The sequence below is a fragment of the Trichosurus vulpecula genome, chromosome 2, assembly GCF_011100635.1.
Source record: "Trichosurus vulpecula isolate mTriVul1 chromosome 2, mTriVul1.pri, whole genome shotgun sequence".
In the NCBI taxonomy this organism is placed as follows: Eukaryota; Metazoa; Chordata; class Mammalia; order Diprotodontia; family Phalangeridae; genus Trichosurus; species Trichosurus vulpecula.
Genome location: NC_050574.1, coordinates 43,830,533 through 43,846,167, shown reverse-complemented (window position 1 = coordinate 43,846,167; position 15,635 = coordinate 43,830,533).

The window sequence follows — 15,635 nt, the reverse complement described above, 5'->3', positions numbered from 1 at the left end:
ACTGGCCCCAGACCATAGAAGAACTCAAAAAGGATTTGGAAAAGCAAGTTAGAGAAGTAGAGGAAAAATTGGGAAGAGAAATAAGAAGGATGCGAGAAAACCATGAAAAACAAGTCAATGACTTGCTAAAGGAGACCCAAAAAAATACTGAAAAATACACTGAAGAAAACAACACCTTACAAAATAGACTAACTCAAATGGCAAAAGAGCTCCAAAAAGCCAATGAGGAGAAGAATGCCTTGAAAGGCAGAATTAGTCAAATGGAAAAGGAGGTCCAAAAGACCACTGAAGAAAATACTACTTTAAAAATTAGATTGGAGCAAGTGGAAGCTAGTAACTTTATGAGAAATCAGGATATTATAAAACAGAACCAGAGGAATGAAAAAATGGAAGACAATGTGAAATATCTCCTTGGAAAAACCACTGACCTGGAAAATAGATCCAGGAGAGATAATTTAAAAATTATTGGACTACCTGAAAGCCATGATCAAAAAAAGAGCCTAGATACCATCTTTCAGGAAATTATCAAGGAGAACTGCCCTGATATTCTAGAGCCACAGGGCAAAATAGAAATTGAAAGAATCCATCGATCGCCTCCGCAAATAGATCCCAAAAAGAAATCTCCTAGGAATATTGTTGCCAAATTCCAGAGCTCCCAGATCAAGGAGAAAATACTGCAAGCAGCCAGAAAGAAACAATTTGAATATTGTGGAAACCCAATCAGAATAACCCAAGACCTGGCAGCTTCTACATTAAGAGATCGAAGGGCGTGGAATGCGATATTCCGGAGGTCAATGGAGCTAGGATTAAAACCTAGAATCACCTACCCAGCAAAACTGAGTATCATGTTCCAAGGCAAAATATGGACTTTCAATAAAATGGAGGACTTTCAAGCTTTCTCAGTGAAAAGACCAGAACTGAATAGAAAATTTGACTTTCAAACACAAGAATCAAGAGAAGCATTGAAAGGTAATCAAGAAACGGAAATTGCAAGGGACTTACTAAAGTTGAACTGTTTTGTTTACATTCCTACATGGAAAGATGATGAGTATGATTCATGAGACCTCAGTATTAGGGTAGTTGAAGGGAATATGCATATATATATATGCATATATATATGTTTATGTATATATATAAGTGAATGTGTATGTATGCATGTATCTATGTGTATATGTATGTATGTGTATGTATGTGTATATATATATATATATATGTAAAAGAGAGAGAGCAGACACAGGGTGAGTTGAGGATGAAGGGAAGATAGCTAAAAGAAATAAAATGAAATTAAGGGATGAGAGAGTAACTTACTGAGAGAGGGAGATAGGGAGAGATAGAATGGGGTGGATTATCTCCCATAAAGGTGGCAAGAGGAAGCAGTTCTAGGAGAGGAGGGGAGTGGGCAGGTGAGGGGGGAATGAGTGAACCTTGCTCTCATCAGATTTGGCCTGAGGGGGAATACCATACATACTCAGTTGGGTATCTTACCCCACAGGATAGAAGAGGGAGGAAGATAAAAAAAAAATAATAAAAGGCAGGGGGATGATGGAGTGGAGGGCAGATGGGGGTGGAGGTAATCAAAACAAACACTTTGGAAAGGGGACAGGGTCAAGGAAGAAAATTCAATAAAGCGGGATGGGTTGGGAAGGAGCAAAATGTAGTTAGCCTTTCACAACATGAATATTGTGGAAGGGTTATACATAATAATACATGTGTGGCCTAGGTTGAATTGCTCAACTTCTTAGGGAGGGTGGGTGGGAAGGGAAGAGGGAAGGGAATTTAGAACTCAAAGTTTTAAAATCAGATGTTCAAAAACAAAAAAACTTTTTGTATGCAACTAAAAAATAAGATACACAGGCAATGGGGTGTAGAAATTTATCTTGCCCTACAAGAAAGGAAGGGAAAAGGGGATGAGAGGGGAGGGGGGTGATAGAGGGAAGGGCTGACTGGGGAACAGGGCAACCAGAATATACGCCATCTTGGAGTGGGGGGGGAGGGCAGAAATGGGGAGAAAATTTGTAATTCAAACTGTTGTGAAAATCAATGCTGAAAACCAAATATGTTAAATAAATAAATTGCATTAAAAAAAAATAATAGCAAGAAACTTAAGACACAATATCACAGCATGGAGCCTTGCTATCCCATTAGCTTTCCCCTCTTGCTGGGACCTTTCCACAAACATTCACAAATCCTAGCTCACTCCTTGCCCGTGTACTTCTCTTCCCAAGGTTCTAACCTGCTCTGACAATTTTCTGCTCTACGCTTCCAGTTCCACTTGTTCAGCAAGCTCCTCCTCCCACCTGTGATTTAGGTTTCCTATGACATAAGCAGGTCACATGGGCCTATTAATGAGTGGGAAAATCTTCACATTTACATTACCATTATATTTGGCACCAATATTGTTCTTATCCATACATAAGTCAATAGGAGTTTTGGGACAACTGGTATAACAGAACTTTAAAACAATATAACAGGGATAACACAAGATAAGCATATAAACAATATCCTCATTCCCCCTCAAATGAATAGTGCTCAAAATTTTGGGGTGAGCAATGAAGGTCTCCTCCTCCATAGCTTCTTTCTGCTGAAATTCGATGGACAGTTGTCCCTGCCCCAAGAGGTCAAGAGTCCCATTCAAGAGGTCAGTTCTTTAGCTGACATCCAGAACTTCGTCAACGCCAGGTCCAGGGATAACGCATCACAGTTGTGGACAAGTCTAGGGGCAACACATCACAGTCATGGACAGATCCATGGACATCTGGCTTAAATGATCAGGCATCTGCAGGTGGATGGTACCAAGCTTTCATGAAACAGATCTAACAAACAAATTTAGCAGGCAAAAATCCAAAAAGAGACAAGGAGACTATCATAGCTTCATTCACAATAAAATACATGAGTCAAGGGTACAATTTTGAAATCATTTTATACCGAATAAACAACAGTTACGGTGTTATCCTTTCCATGTGCTATAATTTCTGCACCCTTTAGAACCTTATCCAGCTTCTGCTTTACCCATACTTTAGGTCCCAATTTTATTCTATCAGTAGAACCAAACCTTTCATTTCCTCTGTTATTTCTAAAGAAGGGTCAGTTTTCACAAGGTGTGTTGTTTCACAAGGCATAATAATCAATTGAACTATTCTATCATTTTTACAAAACTGTATAGATTCTTTATGCAAATTTTGTATTCCTTGAGCTGTTAATCCTGAATTTAGGTAATAGTCATCCAAAATGATTCATAGGGATTCTCATGCACATTTCAGTAGAGATATTTCTTATTTCTTTTCTATCCAACCCAAAGTCCTCTAAACAATGTAAATCATATCCTGCCAAACCAGGTATTTCTGGATACACTGGTGGGACATCTTCCCTCACAATACAGTACACAATTTTTTTGATCTTATGTGTTTGCTGTTTTCTAATTTGTGAATTTGGGGTAATCATTCTGGCTAGAGGTGTACTTCCCTGTAATGGTCTATTATTCAAATTACATAAAGCAGTGAAAAAGTTATCCTTCCAATGTTGATACAACTTATTAGAACTTAACTTCCTTAACTGTTCTTTCAATAATCCATCCATTCTTTCAGTTAACTCAGATGCTTGTGGATAATATGAAATATGATATAGCTACTCTATATTGTTTAATACATAATATCTCTTCATTTCATTACCTTTGAAATGTGACTCATTGTCACTTTGAATCTGCATGGGGGTTCCATAATATTGACTTATTATATCTCGAGTTTTACAGATGATTTTCTGAGTTGCATTCTTATAAGGACAAGCCACTCATACACCTGAATAGGTGTCAACACAAAGACATATAAATTCACATCCTTTATCTTGGGGCAGGGGACCAATATAATCTATCTGCCAAATTTGGGCTGGAACTTTTCCCCTTGCTATTTCTCCAATTACTACCTGAGGAACAGTTTGTTCCTTTTCCAATTGACATGTATAACATTCCTCTGCTACTTGTTTTAGCAATGAATGAGAGATACTAATACCTTGATCTTGTGCCCACCAGTGTGTGGCCTGGACCGCTAAATGACTGGCCATTTGGTGGGCCCATTTTGCTAGTACCAGATCATCAGTTGGCATCAGAGTAGAAACAATATGTTGAGTAGCAGTCTTTGCTAGTCGATCAGCATGTACATTGTACTCACATTCTGGCATATTGAGGGCCACATGAGCATCTACAAGAAACACTAACAAATTAGTAACCAAAGATATGTCCCATATATCTTCCCATAATCCTTTATCCCAAACTTGTTTGCCATGAATTTACCAATTTTGATTTTTTCACATGGGCATCCATGTAGCTAACCCATTAGCTGCCACTCATGAATCAGTGAATATGTGACACTGTCCTTGTTCTGCTTTGATAGCTTGTTGTACTGCCATAAGTTTAGCATATTGACTGCTTCCACCTATCCTAGTACTTTCCAAAATCTGTTTAGTACATGGGTTATAGGCTACAGCTTTCTAATGTCTTTAATGGCCCAAATATTTTTAATTCCCTTCAGTTTCTTCTCTTTCTTCATGCATGTTTCTTCTGTTCTTCAGTTAATCCATTATATACATCATTCCATTTTACCAAAGACTTGGTTCAGGAGGTTTATCATTTCCCTCAGTGTCTGTGTTTGCTGTAGATGCATGTAGAGCAGAATCTCCACTTTTGTCTGTTTTAGATCTATTTTGAATATACCATTTAATTATACTAGCCTCTTGAGTGTGTCCAATTCTGTGAGAAGCTGAGGTATTCATTACCCAGGTCATAATTGGGATTCCTGGCCTCAATGTTACTTCATGGCCAAGAGTCAGTGGTTCATTCTCTACTAAAGCCAATATGAAGCTAGCAACAGTTTTTCAAAAGGTGTATATTGAACTCCAGATGAAGAAAGTTTCTTAGGCCAAAATCCTAAAGTTGCATTTTGGCTTTATTTTTCTTGCCATAAACTCAAGTTTGCATATTCATCTTGTACAGTCATTTGTAATTCCTCCTGGCCATTTTGTATAGGTCATAAATCCAGGGACAATTGTATAGTATCCTTGGCTTCTTCAAAAGCTTTGCTCTGCTCAAGTCCCTAATCAAATTCATACTTTTTTCCTGGTAACTTTACATAAGGGTTTCAAAATCTGTCCCAAATGCAGAATGTGGTATCTCCTCTATGCAAACAGTCCTATGAACTCTTGGGCCTCTTTATTATTGTTAAGTATAGGAAAATCTTGAAACTTTTGTCAAGATTTTGGGAGAATTTCTTGCAATTGCAATCCCTTATTCTATTCCATTGTATATCCCAAAATTTTACAGTTTGAGCTGGCCCTTGAATCTTTGCAGGGTTAATTTCCCATCCTTTGCTTTTCATATGCTCAATTAAAAGTATCAAACCCTTCTCCAATTCTTTTACATTTTCTCCCCGTATCATATCATCTATGTAATTGGTAAGCTGTACACCAGGTAACTTCAATTCATCCAAATGTTCAGCCATTATCTTATGACAAATAGTTGGGGCTATGCAGATATCCCTATGGCAATCGGGTAAAAGTATACTGTCAGCCCTGCCACGTGAAAGTAAACTGGTCCCATTGTTTAGTGTCTATGGGATTGTAAAGAAAGCATTGGCTAAATCAATAACTGTGTATGAAGTCCCATCTTATTTCTGGATCCTTTCTATTAAGGTAACAGTATCTGGAACAGCAGCATACAAGGGAGAAGTCACTTTCTTCAACTGTCTATAATCCACTGTCATTCTCTGCATTCTATTTGACGTTTGTTCTGGCCAGACAGAGTTATTCCATTGAGTGGTTATAGGGGCTAAAACTCCTGATTCAACATATTCCCTCACAGTACTTGCAATTTCATCTTGCCTGCCTGGCACACAATACTGCTTCAAAGTAATTACTTAGAAGGTTCAGTTCAAGTGATTTGGTCCATTTTTACATTTTCCACTAAAACTGTATTAATTCTTAACTTCCTTACTACAAATTGATGTGGCTCCTCAGGTAAATTCAGAGTCATACTTCTCAATATTTCAGTTCCAATGATGTATTCAGGAATGGGTACAATGACCACAGTATTTTCTTTCTTAGACAATTGCCCAATTTTCATCATTAGTTTGACTTGTCTAGCTGATATTTCAGGCCCTCCTAGTTCTGTGATGGTAATAAAAGTTCCATGCCTGAACTTTTCAGGAATTCCATAAATCAAGGTGGCCTCTGTCCCGGTGTTGATCAATGCCTCATTTATACTATTTGATCCATGTTTCCAATATATGGTCAGATAAGTATGGGGTCTGTAATCCTGTCTGAGCAGACAGTGTAAAAGAACTCAGACTATACAGTCTTACTTGGGTGACAAAGAAGATCAAAACATACAACCAGAAGAAGACAACAAAGTTAAAGATCCTACATCAAAAGCCTCCAAGAAAAATATGAATTGGTCACAGTTCATGGAAAAGCTCAAAAAGGATTTTTAAACTCAAGTAAGAGAAGTACAGGAAATTTTGGGAAAAGAAATGAGATACAAGAAAACCATGAAAAATGAGTCAACACCTTGCTAAAGGAGACCACCCAAAATGCTGACAAAAAATAACACCTTAAAAATTAGACTAACCAGGGGGGCAGAGCCAAGATGGTGGCTGGAAAGCAGAGACTTCCTTAAGCTCTCCCCGAAATCCCTCCAAACACCTGTAAAAAATTGCTCTCAACAAATTCTAGAGCTGCAGAACCCACTAAATAGTAGAGGGAAACAAGTCTCCAGCCCAGGAGAGCCTGGATGATTGCTGAGAAGGGTCTATTGCACTGTGCTGAGAGCAGAGGGCAGCCCATCTTGGGCCACACCGGGACAGACCAGACCTGGAATCAGTCAGCCAGAGCAGGCCCTGGGGCCATGATACAGTGAGCTGTCACAGTTACCAGACTTCTCAAACAACAAACGCTAAAGAGCAGGTTAGTGGGAAAATGTAGGATCCAGTTCAGAGTTGTCTGGCTGCCAGCTCTGGGGGTGGAGTTGGTGGTGCAGTGGTGACAGTAGCAGCAGCAAGAAGCTCCTGAGGCTGCTTCCAGAACTCCAGTGTCAGCAGCTTCCCAAATCCCTGGCTCACATGGTGGGAGGAACATAGCAGTGGATCAGAGCGGCGCCCTGCTGGGATCTGTATTGCAGTCCTGCTAGGCAGTTCTTGGGAGAGGAGGAGTGCTGCTGGGACAGACCCTGGGATGACAGTGGAGTAGAAGTGGCTCTGAAAACAGCAGTGCTTGGACCGTAAAGCTTGGGTACTCTCTACTCTACAAGTAGTCATATCCTGACAAAAAGCTCAAGGGTCAAGTAGTTGGCTGGAAATATGAACAGGCAGTGAAAATGAACTCAGTCTCAAACTCAAACTCTAGATTCCTTTTTTGGTGACAAAGATCAAAACATACAGCCAGAAAAAGTCAACAAAGTCAAAGAGCCTACCTCAAAAGCTTCCAAGAAAAATATGAAATAGTCTCAGGCCATGGAAGAGCTCAAAAAGGATTTGGAAAAGAGAGTAAGAGAAGTAAGGAAAAATTGGGAAAGGAAATGAGAGTGATGCAAGAAAACCATGAAAAACAAGTCAATGGTCCGGGGGTGGAGCCAAGATGGCGGCTAGAAAGCACGGACTTGCATGAGCTCCCCACCACGTCCCTTCAAAAACCTATAAAAAATGGCTCTGAATAAATTCTAGAACTGCAGAACCCACAAAATAGCAGAGGGAAGCAGGGATCCAGCCCAGGACAGCCTGGATGGTGGCAGGATGAGGTCTATCATGCACGGAGTAGAGGGGAGCAGAGCTCAGCATGCGAGGCAGCAGGACCAACCAGACCAGGAGCCGGGGAGGACAGGCACTAGCACCCTGAATCACTGAGGTATGGCAGTTACCAGACTTCTCAACCCACAAACACCAAAGACAACAGAGAAGGTTAGTGGGAAAAGCTGTGGGGGACAGAGTTTGCAGTTCGGCCACCGCCCCAGGGGAGGTGCAGCTACAGAACTACAGCTGCAGTTACTTCCAGCCCCGGGTCCACATGGTAGGAGGAATTAAGTGGCGGACCAGTGCAGGAGTGCAGAGCCTGCTGAAGATTTGCATCAGGTCCGGGTTGGTGGTTCTTGATGAAGGAGGGGTGCTGGTGTGGCAGAGCTGGCTGTACAGAAATAGCTCTGAAATCAATGGTGCATCCCTTCAAGCTTGGAACCAAGTACTCTTTGCTCTACAGGCAGTCATACCCCAACGAAAACTCAAGGGTCAAGTCAGTTGGCTGGGAACATGGCCAGGCAGTGAAAACACACCCAGATTCAGTCTCAGACTTTGGAATCCTTCTTTGGTGACAAAGAAGACCAAAACATATGGCCTGAAGAAGTCAACAAAGTGCAAGAGCCTACACCAAAAGTCTTCAAGAAAAACATGAACTGGTCTCAGGCCATAGAAGAGCTCAAAAAGGAGTTGGAAAAGCAAGTTAGAGAAGTAGAGAAAAAATTGGGATGAGAAACGAGAATGATGCAAGAAAACCATGAAAAACAAGTCAATGACTTGCTAAATGAGACCCAAAAAAATACTGAAAAAAATATTGAAGAAAATAACACTTTAAAAAATAGACTAACTCAAATGTCAAAAGAGCTCCAAAAAGCCAATGAGGAGAAGAATGCCTTGAAAGGCAGAATTAGCCAAATGGAAAAGGAGGTCCAAAAGACCACTGAAGAAAATACTACCTTAAAAATTAGATTGGGACTTTCGGGGGTGGAGCCAAGATGGCGGCTGAAAAGCAGGGACTAGTGTGAGCTCCCCACCGAGTCCCTCCAAAAACCTATAAAAATGGCTCTGAACACATTCTAGAACTGCAGAACCCACAAAAGAGCAGAGGGAAGAAGGGCTTCAGTCCAGAACAGCCTGGATGGTCTCTGGGTGAGGTCTACCCAACACAGAGCTGGGAGCAGAGCAGAGCGGAGCAGAGCCCAGTGTGGGGGGCGTGGACGAACCAGATCAGGATCCGGGCGGAGTGTGCCCTAGCGCCCTGAATGAGTGAGCTGCAGCAGTTACCAGACTTCTCAACTCATGAACACCAAAGACAACAGAGAAGGTTAGTGGGAAAAGCTGAGGGAGTGGAAGGAGATCGCCATTTGGCTGCCGCCCTGGGGGCAACGGAGGTGGGGCAGCTACAGAAGTACAGCTGCAGTTGCTTCTGGCCCCAAGCTCACCTGGTGGGAGGAATTAAGTGGCTGATCAGAGCAGGAGTGCAGAGCCTGCTGAAGATCAAAGTCCAGTCTGGGTTGGGGGTTCTCGGAGAGGGAGGAGTGCTGGTGTGGCAGAGCTGGCGCATCCCCCCAAGCTTGGAACATAGAACTCTTTAGTCTACAAGCAGTCATATCCCGCTGAAAAACTCAAGGGTCAAGTTAGTTGGTCGGGAATATGGCCAGGCAGCGAAAACGCACCCAGATTCAGTCTCAGACTTTGGAATCTTTCTTTGGTGACAAAAAAGACCAAAACACACAGCCAGAAGAAGTCAACAAAGTCAAAAGAGCCTACAACAAAAGCCTCCAAGAAAAACATGAACTAGTCTCAGGCCATGGAAGAGCTCAAAAAGGATTTGGAAAAGCAAGTTAGAGAAGTAGAGGAAAAATTAGGAAGAGAAATGAGAATGATGTGAGAAAACCATGAAAAACAAGTCAATGACTTGCTAAAGGAGACCCCAAAAAATGCTGAAAAATACACTGAAGAAAACAACACCTTAAAAAATAGACTAACTCAAATGGCAAAAGAGCTCCAAAAAAGCCAATGAGGAGAAGAATGCCTTGAAAGGCAGAATTAGCCAAATGGAAAAGGAGGTCCAATGGACCACTGAAGAAAATACTACTTTAAAAATTAGATTGGAGCAAGTAGAACCGAGTGACTTGATGAGAAATCAAGATATTATAAAACAGAACCAAAGGAATGAAAAAATGGAAGACAATGTCAAATATCTCATTGGAAAAACCACTGACCTGGAAAATAGATCCAGGAGAGATCATTTAAAAATTATTGGACTACCTGAAAGCCATGATCAAAAAAAGAGCCTAGATATCATCTTTCAAGAAATTATCAAGGAGAACTGCCCTGATATTCTAGAGCCATAGGGCAAAATAGAAATTGAAAGAATCCATCGATCGCCTCCTCAAATAGATCCCCAAAAGAAATCTCCTGGGAATATTGTCACCAAATTCCATAGCTCCCAGATCAAGGAGAAGATACTGCAAGCAGCCAGAAAGAAACAATTTGAGTGTTGTGAAAACACAATCAGAATAACCCAAGATCTGGCAGCTTCTACATTAAGACATCGAAGGGCTTGGAATGCGATATTCCGGAGGTCAATGGAGCTAGGATTAAAACCAAGAATCACTTACCCAGCAAAAATGAGTATCATGCTCCAAGGCAAAATGTGGATTTTCAATAAAATAAAGGACTTTCAAGCTTTCTCAATGAAAAGGCCAGAGCTGAATAGAAATTTTGACTTTCAAACACAAGAATCAAGAGAAGCATGAAAAGGTAATCAAGAAAAAGAAATTGCAAGGGACTTGCTAAAGTTGAACTGTTTTGTTTACATTGCTACAAGGAAAGATGCTGTGTATGATTCATGAGACCTCAGTATTAGGGTAGCTGAAGGGAATATTCATATATATGTATATATATATATGTTTATGTGTATATATATGTATATATATATATATATATATATATATATATATATATATAGAGAGAGAGAGAGAGAGAGAGAGAGAGAGAGAGAGAGAGAGAGAGAGAGAGAACGCACAGGGTGAGTTGAAGATGAAGGGAAAATATCTAAAAGAAATAAAATCACATTAAGGGATGAGAGAGGAATATATTGAGAGAGGGAGATAGGGAGAGATAGAATGGGGTAAATTATCTCACATAAAAGTGGCAAGAAAAAGCAGTTCTGTAGGAAGGGAAGAGAAGTCAGGTGAGGGGGAATGAGTGAATCTTGCTCTCATCAAATTTGACCTGAGGAGGGAATACCATACATACCCAATTGGGTAACTTACCCCACAGGAAAAAAGGAGGAAGAAGAAGATAAAAAGGGGGGATGATAGAAGGGAGGGCAGATGGGGGTGGAGGTAATCAAAAACAAACACTTTTGAAAGGGGACAGGGTCAAGGGAGAAAATTCAGTAAAGGGGGATAGGTTAGGAAGGAGCAAAATATAGTGAGTCTTTCACAACGTGAGTATTGTGGAAGGGTTACACATAATGATAACGCATGTGGCCTATGTTGAATTGCTTGACTTCTTAGGGAGGGTGGGTGGGAAGGGAAGAGGGGAGAGAATTTGGAACTCAAAGTTTTAAAAACAGATGTTCAAAAACAAAAAAAAAATAGTTTTTGCATGCAACTAGAAAATAAGATACACAGGCAATGGGGCATAGAAATTTATCTTGCCCTAAAAGAAAGAAAGGGAAAAGGGGATGGGAGGGGAGTGGGGTGACAGAAGGGAGGGCTGACTGGGGAACAGGGCAACCAGAATATACACCATCTTGGAATGGGGGGGGAGGGTAGAAATGGGGAGAAAATTTGTAATTCAAACTCTTGTGAAAATCAGTGCTGAAAACTAAATATATTAAATAAAATTAAAAAAAAAGAGAGAAAAAAAAGAATTCATGGGGATGACATGAGAGTATTGATAATAACTATATCCAAGCCTATACATGATTAGTGAAACTTATTATGTGAGGTAAAATCTCAGGGGACTCTAATGAGATGTTATTCTGAGTTTTGATTTCAAGTTCATTGTGGCCTTGAGCCAATGTTTCACCTCTTCAAGAAAAATGCCAGCAGCTCAACAGGAGTGAGGCCAGTGGATCTCTATCCATGGAAAATAATTTGGAGGGCGACCTTGGGAAAGCTTAAATAAAACCCTCTTGCCTCAATTTCTCAAACAGGAAATCTTCTCACCTAACTAATTCTGCACCTGGATGTGGTATCCTGCCATATACTTGGCTCCTTATACTATTCTTAGCTGAAATCAAATGAATCTGAGTCTTCTCTATGGTGTTATACAGCTGCTAAGTCATTTTGGTCCCTTGGGCTTAGGCCTAAAGGATCAGTTGTGGTCTATGGTGCTGTTACAATCTTGTCCCTGCATCTTGCTTTCATAGAAAATCTCTCTAAGTTTAGTTGTAATATAAGAAAAAGGAGCAAGTTTCATAAAACCTTCTCTGTTTCTCCAGATATTGTTTATGTATCCTTGTAGATTGCAGGTAAAACATAAAACTTCTCTCTTACTTCATATGTAGAAGCCATTGATAGATATTTCTCAATTGTCCCTCCAAGTTCAACACAAACTGCTGTTCTCAACAGCTCATTAAAACCTATGAAAAACACAATTTCTTTTTTTTTGGTGTTTGTTTTTTTTTTATTTTTAGTTTACAACACACGGTTCTACATAATTTTGGGTTCCAGATTTTCTTCCCTCCCTTCCTCCCTTCCTCCCTCCCTTACCAAGACGGCATGGAATCCCATACAACTTCCATGTATAACTTCGCATTGAATTAATTTACACACTAGTCAAGTTGTGGAGAAGAATTATGACCAATGGAATAAATCATGAGAAAGAAGAAACAGAACCAAAAGAAAAAAAATACAACCCAAAAACAAAAACAAAAGAGAGAAAAAAAAGGGAGAGAAAAAGGCAAGCATGAAGTGTGCCTCAATCTGCATTCATACTTCATAGTTCTTTCTCTGGATGTAGATAGCATTTCCCATTGTGAGTCCTTTGGGGTTGTCTTTGTACCTTGTGTTGCTGAGATGAGCAAAGTCTGTCAGGGTTAGTCCTCACAGAATCGATATATATCTGTGGTTGTGTATAGTGTTCTCCTGGCTCTGCTCCGCTCACTCAGCATTATGTTATGTAGGTTTTTCCAGGTTGTTATGAAGTCCGTATCATCTCCATTTCTTATAGCACAATAGTATTCCATTACCTTCATATACCACAGCTTGTTCAGCCACTCCCCATTTTGTGGGCAGCCCTTTGATTTCCAATTCTTAGCTACCACAAAAAGAGCCACTATAAATATTTTTGTACATATGGGTCCTTTTCCCACTTGTGTGATTTCTTTGGGATACAACCCTAGAAGTGGTATTGCTGGGTCAAAGGGTATGAACACTTTTACAGCCCTTTGGACATAGTTCCAAATTGCTCTCCAAAATGGCTGAATCACTTCACAACTCCACTAGCAATGTAACAATGTTCCAATTTTCCCACATCCTCTCCAGCATTTATCATTTTCCCGTTTTGTTATTTTACCCAATCTGACAGGAGAGATGTGGTATCTAAGAGTTGTTTTGATTTGCATTTCTCTAGTCAGTAGTGATTTAGAACATTTTTTTCATATGCCTATAGATGTCTTTAATTTCTTCCTCTGAAAACTCCCTGTTCATATTCTTTGACCATTTCTCAATTGGGGAATGACTTGTATTCCTATATATTTGGTTAAGTTCCCTGTATAGTTTGGAAATGAGGCCTTTATCAGCAACACTAGTTGTAAAGATTTTCTCCCAATTTTCTGCTTCCCTCCTAATCTTTGATGCATTGGCTTTTTTTTGTACAAAAACATTTCAATTTAACATAATCAAAATTATCCATTTTGCAATTTGTAATGCTCCCTATCTCTTGTTGGGTCATGAATTCTTTTCTTTTCCATAAATCTGATAGGTAAACTATTCCTTGCACTCCCAAATTGCTTATAGTTTCAGCCTTTGTTCCTAAATCATGAACCTATTTTGACTTTATATTGGTAGATGGTGTAAGATATTGGTTTATGTCCAGTTTCTGCCCTACCATTTTCCAATTTTCCCAACAGTTTTTGTGAAATAGTGAATTGTTAGCCCAGAAGCTGGCCTGTTTGGGTTTATCAAAGAGTAGATTGCTACATTCGTTGACCTCTCCATCTTGTGTACCTATCCTATTCCACTGATCCACAAGTCTGTTTCTTAGGCAGTACCAGGTAGTTTTGATGACTGCTGCTTTATAATACAGTTTAACATCTGGTACAGCTAGGCCACCTTCTCTAGCATTTCTTTTCATTAATTCCCTAGATATTCTGGACCTTTTGCTCTTCCAGGCAAATTTTGTTATTATTTTATCCAGCTCTGTAAATAATTTTTTGGTAGTTCAATTGGTATGACACTGAACAGATAGATTAATTTAGGTAAAATTGTCATTTTTATTATATTAGCTCAGCCTAACTGATATTTTTCCATTTATTTATATCTGACTTTATTCGCGTGGAAAGTGTTTCATAGTTATGTTAATATAGGCCCTGGGTTGGTCTTGGCAGATAAACTCCCAAATATTTTATGGTGTCTACAGTAACTTTGAATGGAATATCTGTTTCTATCTCTTGCTGTTGGGCTTTGTTAGTAATGTATAGGAATGCTGAGGACTTATGTGGGTTTATTTTATATCCTGCAACTTTGCTAAAGTTGTTTATTATTTCAAGTAATTTTTTACTTGATTCTCTAGGATTCTCTAAATAAATCATCATATCATCTGCAAAAAGTGATTATTTAGTTTCTTCTTTGCCTATTCTAATTCCTTCAATTTCTTTTTCTTCTCTTATTGCTACAGCTAATGTTTCTAGTACCAAATTGAATAGTAGGGGTGATAATGGACATCCTTGTTTCACCCCTGATCTTGTTGGGAATGCATCTAGCTTATCCCCATTACAAATAAAGCTTGTTGATGGTTTTAGGTAGATACCATTTATAATTTTAAGGAAAGCTCCTTTTATTTCTATGCTTTCTAGTGTTTATAATAGGAATGGGTGTTGTATTTTGTCAAAGGCATTTTCTGCATCTATTGAGATGATCATATGGTTTCTGCTAGTTTTGTTGTTGATATGGTCGATTATGCTAATACTTTTCCTAATATTGAACCAGCCTTGCATTCCTGGAATAAATCCTACCTGGTCATAGTGTATTATTCTTGTGATAAGTTGCTGCAATCTTTTTGCTAATATTTTATTTAAAATTTTTGCATCAATATTCATTAGGGAAATTGGTCTATAATTCCCTTTCTCTGTTTTGACTCTACCTGGTTTGGGTATTAGTACCATATTTATGTCATAAAACAAATTTGGTAGGACTCCTTCTTCACCTATTTTCCCAAATAGTCTACAAAGTATAAGAATTAATTTTTCTTTAAGTGTTTGATAGAATTCACATGAAAAACCATCTGGCACTGGAGATTTTTTCCTAGGGAGTTCATTGATGGCTTGCTCAATTTCTTTTTCTGAGATGGGGTAATTTAGAAATTTTACTTCCTTTTCTGTTAACCTGGGCAATTTATGTTTTCGTAGATATTCATCCATATCTCTAAGGTTGTCAAATTTATGGGCATACAATTGGGCAAAATAATTCCTAATTATTGTATTGATTTCCTCTTCATTAGAGGTGAACTCACCCTTTTCATTTTTGATACAGGTAATTTGATTTTCTTCTTTCTTTTTTTAATCAAATTGACCAAAGGTTTATCAATATTTTTGGTATTTTCAAACCAGCTCTTTGTTTTATTTGTTAATTCAATAGTTTTCTTTGTTTCAATTTTATTAATCTCTCCTTTGATTTTCAGTATTTC